Genomic DNA, 8,634 nt, shown 5'->3' on the forward strand with positions numbered 1-8,634 from the left:
GATGGAGAACACAGTAGTACTACCTACATCATAGAGTTGTAAAAAAAAACTGAATTTGATAAAATGTGCAAGGCATTTAGAAAAATAACTGTTGCATAGTAAGTGCTCAATAAACACTACCCATTTCACTTCTATAAAGTTTCCATTGTTCCCCAAATGAATGGCATTTTCACCTGTCCAGTTGTACAAATCCTCAACTAGCTCTTGCGTCTTGTAACCATATCCAATCTACTACTATGTCTTGCCAATTTTATCTTCTAAGTATTCAACTAATCGACTTCCATCTCCACTACAGAAGGGAGGTTTTCTCCGGGAAATAAGATATTTTTCCTAGCCTCCTAAGGAGGAAAGAGTGGCCAAAAGGTTTTACAGTGGACTTAGATTTGCACCATTTACTGCAGTAGCCTCCTAATGCATCTACCTTTGCCCTTCCCTTCCAACCATGGGTTCTCTGTACCTTAGGACAGTGGATTTTTCAAAAGGCAAATCTGATCCTATTACTCTTTTCTCTCCACCTTTCTCTAGCTTAAAATCCTTTGATGACTTCTCTGCATTTAAGATGAAAATCAAGCCTGACCTTTATTTACCAACTTCTCTTTTCCCCTTCAACAATTGCCTCTGTCCTAATGTTCTTCCTGACCTTGAGCCCCCTCCTCTTACCTGGTTAAGTCCAGGTAATATATCATAACTCCGCTCAAGCGTTCCATCCTAAGGGACACCCGTCTTAACTGCAACCAAATCTAGGTAAAACTTACTTGCTATTTGCTCAATTGCTTTTCTCAGATTTTTTTTTCCCCCAGATTTTAAAGTACATGAAAGACCATGTCTACTTTCATTCGCCATCATACCCCCAGTGCCTAGTGGAGTGGTTGGTTCACATGTGATACTCAATAAATATTTGAAGAGTTCAGAAAATGATGTTTGCAATTAGATATAGTTTTGATTGGTATGTACCCTTTTCCCCCCCTACAGCTCTGAGAAGAAGGAAAGGTATTATTTACTGAGCAGCACTTAGAAAAACACTGAATAAGGAGAAAATATATGACTTTACCTTATAAGATATTATAGTACAGAGACAATCTGTTTTCATGTGTACGGACTTAAAGAAATTTTGATCAGATTGTCTAAACTGGTAATGGTAAAACTGAATGTCAAAACTCTGGAGCTTTGACTTTAAAGTACATGCTCCTGGTGTACCATATTGTCTCTGCCTCAGGGTTGCCAAGAGCTTGTTTGCTGCCCATCTGGTCAGGAGGTAGTCAATACCCTATGAGAAGGTGGCTTAGGTACTATACAAGCTCTAAATTCCTTCTTTCCTTCATTCCTCCCTCCCTCTCTGCTGTTCCTCTCCTTTCTAGAGGAATGGCTTGAGTTGTTTAAGGTGAGTTTTCTCTCTTGCCCAACATTTAGCTGTTTATTTTTTCATGTATGATGTTTTTAATGTTATCCAGATTTACATGACATTAAGAGATAATCAGAAATTAAATGGATTTAATTCTTCACACTTTTTAAAAGTTCCACTAGTATTCTAATCTGTTAATACTGAAATCGTTTTCTACCTCCTCCTACTCCCAAACCCTAAATAAAAGTTGCATGTGTGAGCACTTCAATCTTCTACACATGATCCCTTCCATTTATTGATTTATTTAATTCTACTCCTGGAGTAAGATAGGAATGTATTACAATTCAGGTAAATAATCATTTCATTGTTCCCTTCTCCTACAATTTACCGAGGATTGGCACATCTGAGAGTAAATTGCAAAGACCAGAATTGGATTGAAGTGCAGCTATTACACTTTTATGTACAGACAACTTCCCAATAACAGTCTAAAATAGTTTTCCCACAGTGTTTTGTGAACTCACCTACAATTTTTCTCATTGTACTGGGATGTAATTGAGCTGAGTTAGGAGGCTTACACTCAATAGACTGCCTCTTGAAGCAGCTTAAAATTATTTTTAAGATATAGAAAATGGCCTGAAACTTCATATATACATCTATGACATTGATTTTCTAAACTCTGTAATTTTTATTCCACATTGTATGAGCCTCACATAACTTCTGGGATCCATCTGACATTGAATTGGTTGGTTTTCCAAGCATTGAAAATTTCATGTAAAATCTTAAATCTGACTTAAAGAGAAATATTTTCTCTTATCTTACTGATTATATTAATACTTGTCATGATAATATACTGAGATATAACTCAGTTTGTTTATGACCAGACCAATAGCTCTATCTGTATGTACAAATGGACAAACCTAAATTCAGTTTGTTTTAAACAGTCTTAAGTTGCTAAACTGTGAAAATGGAATGAATTATTCTGTTTATGGGTGTGTGGGCAGTGAGAGGTGGAGAGAAATAATAATCTTAGTGGTCATCATGGATTGCATGACAGATAAAGTAAAATTTTACTAATTTGCAGGTATTAACTGAGATCCCAGTGAGCCCCAGTTATTAGAGTAGGCTCTGGGATCTCAGACATGAAAATTCTGTCTCACTCTGAGAGCTCAGTTTCTTGAGAAGGTATCCATGCAAATGAAGAGATCTCAGGATGCTGGTTGTTTTAATAAATGTATGTACAAAATAATTGGGAAACAGGAAAAGGATCACCTAATCCTATCTAATTTGGGAATTTTAAGTTTTCCTACATTTTCACTTCTGTACAAAATACGTCAGTAACAAATTTTGCAAAAACAAAACACCTGCCCAAAACCCTCCTCTACATTTTAGCTTATATCCTTAGAATAAATTCTTAAAAATGGAATTACTAAGGTTGAAGGCATGAAAAATTTCAAGGTCTTTGACTGATATTGCAAATTGCTTTCTTGACAGAATGCTTAATTTAGACACTCACCAGCAATTTATGAGAGTGCTCATTTCACTATGCTACTATCAGAGTGGTAGCCTGTTGTCTTTAAAATTGATCTTTCCATTCCCTTCTGTGGAGACAACCAATGAAACACTTCTTGTATTTCTTTCCAGGGTTATACTATCTGTATTTATAATAGTTTTGTGATATATGGAAATGTATTTAATTTTATAAAGACAAATTCATTATACAGTCCAATATGCTAATAATTTTCATGATTTTTTTTTTCTGATGGTTTTCAAGATACCCCACTTTTTTTTTTTCCTCTATTCTCTGTCATTGAATGACTGGTTAGTACAATTATTTTGGTCAAAGAAGAACTATATTAATCTTGAAAACTGGCAGAAGAAAACTTTCTAGTGTTTGTGTTTGTCAATTTTACTTAACTCTTCTCAAGGGAACCTGAGGAATGAGCTTCACACAGTGTAAGCCTTGCATTGTCCCAAAGAAGGGGAAACAAGCGTGATCTCCTCTGAGGGAAGAAAGGCATCAGAAAAAATGTCTGTCTACTGCTTAGAGGTTGGGAAAGTGACAATGATTCTATCCACTGCTATTAGAGAACATAGCATTTCCAGTAAAGTGAGAGCGAGTACATGGGCGGTGGAGCAGGGGAATGTGTAAATCAAAACGCAGCATACTGGTAGAGGCTAAGTAAGAATATATAAAAATACAATACATTTGAGGATTCTTTCTTTGAACTGTACCAATTAACACCCCCTACTTAGCAAAGAATGCAAACTCTAAAATGCCCTCTTTATACTAGATCCCATGATGACATGCTCTTCTGTTATACACAGAAGTGCGTCCAGAGAGGCCTGCCGAATTGAAGGAGGGTTGTTTTCTCTTTGTTCATTTTTCTTGGAACATCCTTTTAAGTTATTTTGACATTCAGCTACTTAAAAGTAGAATCCTAAACAAAATAATTTAATGCCAGATCTATAGGATGTCAGAATTTGGATAAAATGAATGCAAAATTTATTACCCAAATGTGCTATAAAACACCACAATGATGTATTACAGAAGGTATTAGAAAATAATTACAACTGTTCAAAAAATCCTGCCCTAAAGATCAGATAGTCTTAATTTTTAAAAATAATCTTGGTGGAACCAGTTTATGTTTTATTAAAATTTCTCAGAAAAAAGTCTGAACCCTTCCTAGTGCAAACCTGCCAAAATACTAAATAGCTTTATCTAATAAATACAAATTTAATTCAATGAAACAAAGTCTGAGCCACATGAGTGGGGGGGAGGGGCGGAGGAAGGGGGAGAAGCAGGCCCCCCACTGAGCAGGGAGCCTGATGCAGGGCTCCACCCCAGGACCCTGGGATTGTGACCTGAGCTGAGGGCAGAGGCTTGACCAAGGGGCCACCTAGCAGCCCCTAGGATCTTTGTTTTTTTTAATGGACGTGTCCAAAACACCTAGTACAGCACCCGACATGTAAAAGGTACTCAATTAGTATTTGCTAAATGAATAAACAAAAGCTTATGTAATCCACATGAACTTCAAAGTACATATAAATTAAGGAAGACAACAGAGAAACTTTCATATACATCTGCTTTTGCAGTTGTTGGGAGATACAGAAACAGGAAGCCAAATAGTCTAAGGGAGTTTTGTTTCGTTTCCTGGGAGAAGAACTACCTAGAAACTGGTCCTTTTTACCACCCAGTTTACAGAGTTTCCTGAGATTAGTAATATCTTGCGTTTGAATGATGCTTCAAAATTTTTTCTTAAAGGTCTGTGTTATATTTTGGCTCATTTTAACACCTATTTTATAATAAAACTAAAGCTCAGAGAGGCAAAAACTTGCCCAATTGTTACATTCAGTAAATGTGACCTCATATTTGGGTATCTAGGCTTTCCAATTCCACAAGCTGTCTTCACAGACAGAAGACAAAGGACTACCCCACCGAGAGGAGGAAAGACAAGCAACTGGGGTAAGTGTGGGTGTGTGTGGAGGGGGACCCACGGTGTGGTGTGATGTCTGTCCACATAGGCTAGGAGGACAAGAACAGAGACAAATTGTTAGAATCAAAAGAGAACATTGTCATTGACGATGACCTATATTTGTTGCTCAGTATTCGAAACATGTTTTAAAAGATTAAAATGATATCTAAAGTATATTTCACAGTGCTCATTTATGGCTTAAATGCCATACAATTTAGACTTTGTCAGGGGATTTATTATATTTTCCTTGTTTCTTATCATGTTACTATAACTCATTTAGAAAATTAAGGTCAATACTAAAATTTTGTCATTGTTTTTCAGTAGTCTCAGCCCTCCAGCTATGAATCCTCAATGTTAGATAGCAATTTTTGCTCTTTGTTATCATGTATTTATCAGATGTTTTATTTCTGGGATACACAGCTGTTAACTGCAAAACTATTCTTTTAAGTGTCAACCTTCAATCATTTAGCTCTTTCATTTCTATTTTTTCCCTTAGCAGCTGTTCTATTGATTGTCTGGAAATTGTCCCTTCTATGTTTAAAATTAAAACAGGAAGTGCAAAATAGAAAAGGTTATATGTGAAAAAGGATGGTAAAATCATAAGGATCCAAGTGCTGTGCTCCAAGAAACTGAAATGTATATGCCCTGTAAACACACCCACAGGTACACATTTGGAATGCATATATACACACTTAATTAATGCTGGCCTTATTGAAACAATTCAGGAAAATTATCAAATACTTCAGTGTATACTAGGCATTTATTAGTTTGCTAAATGCTGAAATATGCTTTCAAGAAGTGAGTAACTTGTTACAACCCTCAGTTTACAGTTGAGGAAACCAAAGCTCAGGGAAGTTAAATAACCTAGTCAACATCCTGCAGCTAGGAAATTGCAGAGATGAGAACGGAATTGAGTTTTATTTTTATTTCAAAAACCTTGTGTGTTCTCTTTTTATCTCCTTTTCTCCTGAACTATTTCAGACATGCAAAAACTGTACAGAGAAAAATGAAAATCTAGGTACCCATCTGCCAATTTAAGGAAAAGAAAATTATAAACAAGTTGGACCCTAATTATATTTGGCAATCTCATTCTGCCTCTTTTCCTCCTGAATCCTGAATTGGTATTTTCCATTCCCATTTATATCTTTATATGTTTACTACATATATATGCGCTTCTAAGCAATATTTAGTGTTATTTGACACAAATGCTAATTTTTTTCTCCAAGATTTATTTATTTGAGAGAGGCAGATGCAACAGAGAGCACAAGTGGGGAGGAGAGGGAGAAGCAGGCTCCCTGCTGAGCAGGGAGGCCACAGCAGGGCTGGATCCCGGGACTGTAGGATCATGACCTCAACCATAGGCCGTGCTTAACCAACTGAGCCACCCAGACACCCCGCTAATTTTTTACTAATATAATTAGACACATGCTTATAGATGCATATATGGATATATACATATGCACATATAAGTATATATACATATAAATGTTTATATACTAATATATGTGTAAATATATGTATGTCTGTATATATATGATGAGACATGTGCATATATGCCTGTACTCTATTTATGTTTAACAATGTTTCAGAAAAATGCATCTGAATGATCTGAGCAAGAATCAGTGTGAATTTTATCAAAAGCCTTTTTTACATCAATGAAGATGATCATATGATCCTTTTTAAATTTTATAATGTACTGGATTTTATTCATTGTTTTTCTAATGTTCAACCATCTTTGAGCTTATGGAATCTCTCTCTCTCGGTGCTGATAATATTATTTTTAAATCGGCTTTTGGATTTTAATTGCTAAGCTTTAGTAATTTATTTTTAATTCAATTTATTTAAACTAAGAAAATATTCACCCATTTCTCCCATTTCCCACCCTCCATCTCTGGCAACCGCCAATCTGTTCTTCATATCTATGAGCTTGGGTTTTTATTTGTTTGTTTGTTTACTTAAGCTTCCACATGTAAGAGAGACCACATGGTATTTGTCTTTCTCTGATTTATTTCACTTAGCATAATGACTTTCAGGTCCACCCATGTTGTAACAAATGGTAAAGTTTCATTCTTTTTTATGGCTAAATAATATTGTATATTATACCACAACTTCTTTATCCATCCATCAATGGACACTTAGCTTGCTTCCATATCTTGACTATTATAAGTAATGCCGCAATGGACACAGGGATGGAATATGCCAGTAACCATACTGTTTTGATCTTTTCTTCCCACTCACTGCCTTTGGTCAGATCTTTATTCAAAACTAGCTGTCCAAAGTGATTGGGTATTAATGGAAGAAACAAATTTAAGTTTATGCAGCAGGCTTCTTGTCTTCTGTGGTGGGTTTCTTTTCTGCAGGCTTCTCATCTTTTGTTTTCTTGGTATCTGCAATTTTTTTTTCCCCACCAGAGGCTTCTTCCACTTAATGCCAACAGCCTTCTTTCCTCTCTTCCCTATTCTAGGCTTCTTGCCTGGAACCCCTTTCTTATCTGATTTGGCTTCCAGCGCTGCTGCTGCCTTATCCATCTGGAGTTTCTGATTCTTGCTTTCGTGAAGAAAGGTTATTCAGGCTCATGGTCTTCGCATATGGCTTTAGCTTCAACATGATTCTCAGTTTTTCAGTGGACTCCTCTTTAGGACCCTGCGGTGAATCTTCTTGTGTGGTGCTCAGAGGGCTCTCTGGATCTCTGGGCTTTTCAACATTTTGCTAAGATCCGTATTGAGTTTCTTGTGCATGAGAAGGTTGTAGTTACTTTTGAGGGAGGCAGCTTTATGCCAAGGGCCATACAGATCATCTAACCTGTGGGAAGCACTTTCAGTCCAAATGCAGAAACTTCCCACATGCTCACCAGGAGCAAGGTTCCAAATGTTTACTTTGCTTACATTAAGTAGAGCAATTCCAAGGATGTTTCTGAAGACCTTGATGATACTTTTGTCCTCATTATAGATGATGCAGGGTCTCCTGTGCTGGAGACGACAACAGTTTCTCATTTGCTCTTGTCAGCTCTCATTTGCTGAGAGGCATAGAACTTCTTGATATCATTTCAGACCTTAGGTTTCTTAAGAAGCAGAACAGACTCCTTGGTCTTCTTGTGGCTTTCAGCTTTATCTTCAACCACCAAAAATGTTTGGGAATTTCCTCAATTTGATGACCTTTATCCATGACCAGTGCTGGTAAGCCCAAGGCAGCCAGGGCAGAGCAGATGACATATCCCTTCTGTGTCGTGTTCACAATGCAGCATCAGTGGTGCCAGGTTTTGGTTGGTGCAAACATACAGCCCCTACAACACATATTTCCAGAAGTATCCTGGCTAGAGAGTCCTACTGCCATGTGCACTGGAAATTTGAGCCCTAAGACTCAGCACTGGTTTGATGACCTGCTAATTCAGGACCGTCTGTTGTTTTTGCACAAGTTGGTGTGAACAAAATTCATAATACCTGGTCAAATGGGAATCTTGAGCACAGCAGGCAAAGTGACATTTTTGCCAGACGACTTCCCCCTTTGCAGAATACTGATACCAGTGGGCGTGCACAGGCCATGGCAGGGAGAGAAAGCCATGATCCTCTCAAACTCTGTGACTCCTATGGAAAAGCTATTTTGATCTTTTGATTTTTTCAAATTAGTGTTCTTGTTTTCTTTAGATAAATACCCAGAAGTAGAATTGCTGAATCATAGGGTAGTTTTACTTTTAATTTTTTGAGGAACCTAATACTGTTTTCCATAGTGGCTGCATCAATTTACATTCCCATCAACAGTGCATTAAGGCTTCCCTTTTCTCTATATCCTCACCAACACTTATTATTTCTGGTCTTTTGT

The 8,634-nt window shown here is 37.0% G+C and overlaps 1 pseudogene; it reads right to left on the minus strand.

Annotated features, from left to right (window-relative positions):
• Positions 1–7,128: 7,128 nt before the first annotated feature.
• LOC140609905 (large ribosomal subunit protein uL4 pseudogene) lies at positions 7,129–8,390 on the minus strand (annotated as a pseudogene).
• Between the last annotated feature and the right edge of the window lie 244 nt (positions 8,391–8,634).

The sequence above is a fragment of the Canis lupus genome, chromosome 2, assembly GCF_048164855.1.
Source record: "Canis lupus baileyi chromosome 2, mCanLup2.hap1, whole genome shotgun sequence".
In the NCBI taxonomy this organism is placed as follows: domain Eukaryota; kingdom Metazoa; phylum Chordata; class Mammalia; order Carnivora; family Canidae; genus Canis; species Canis lupus.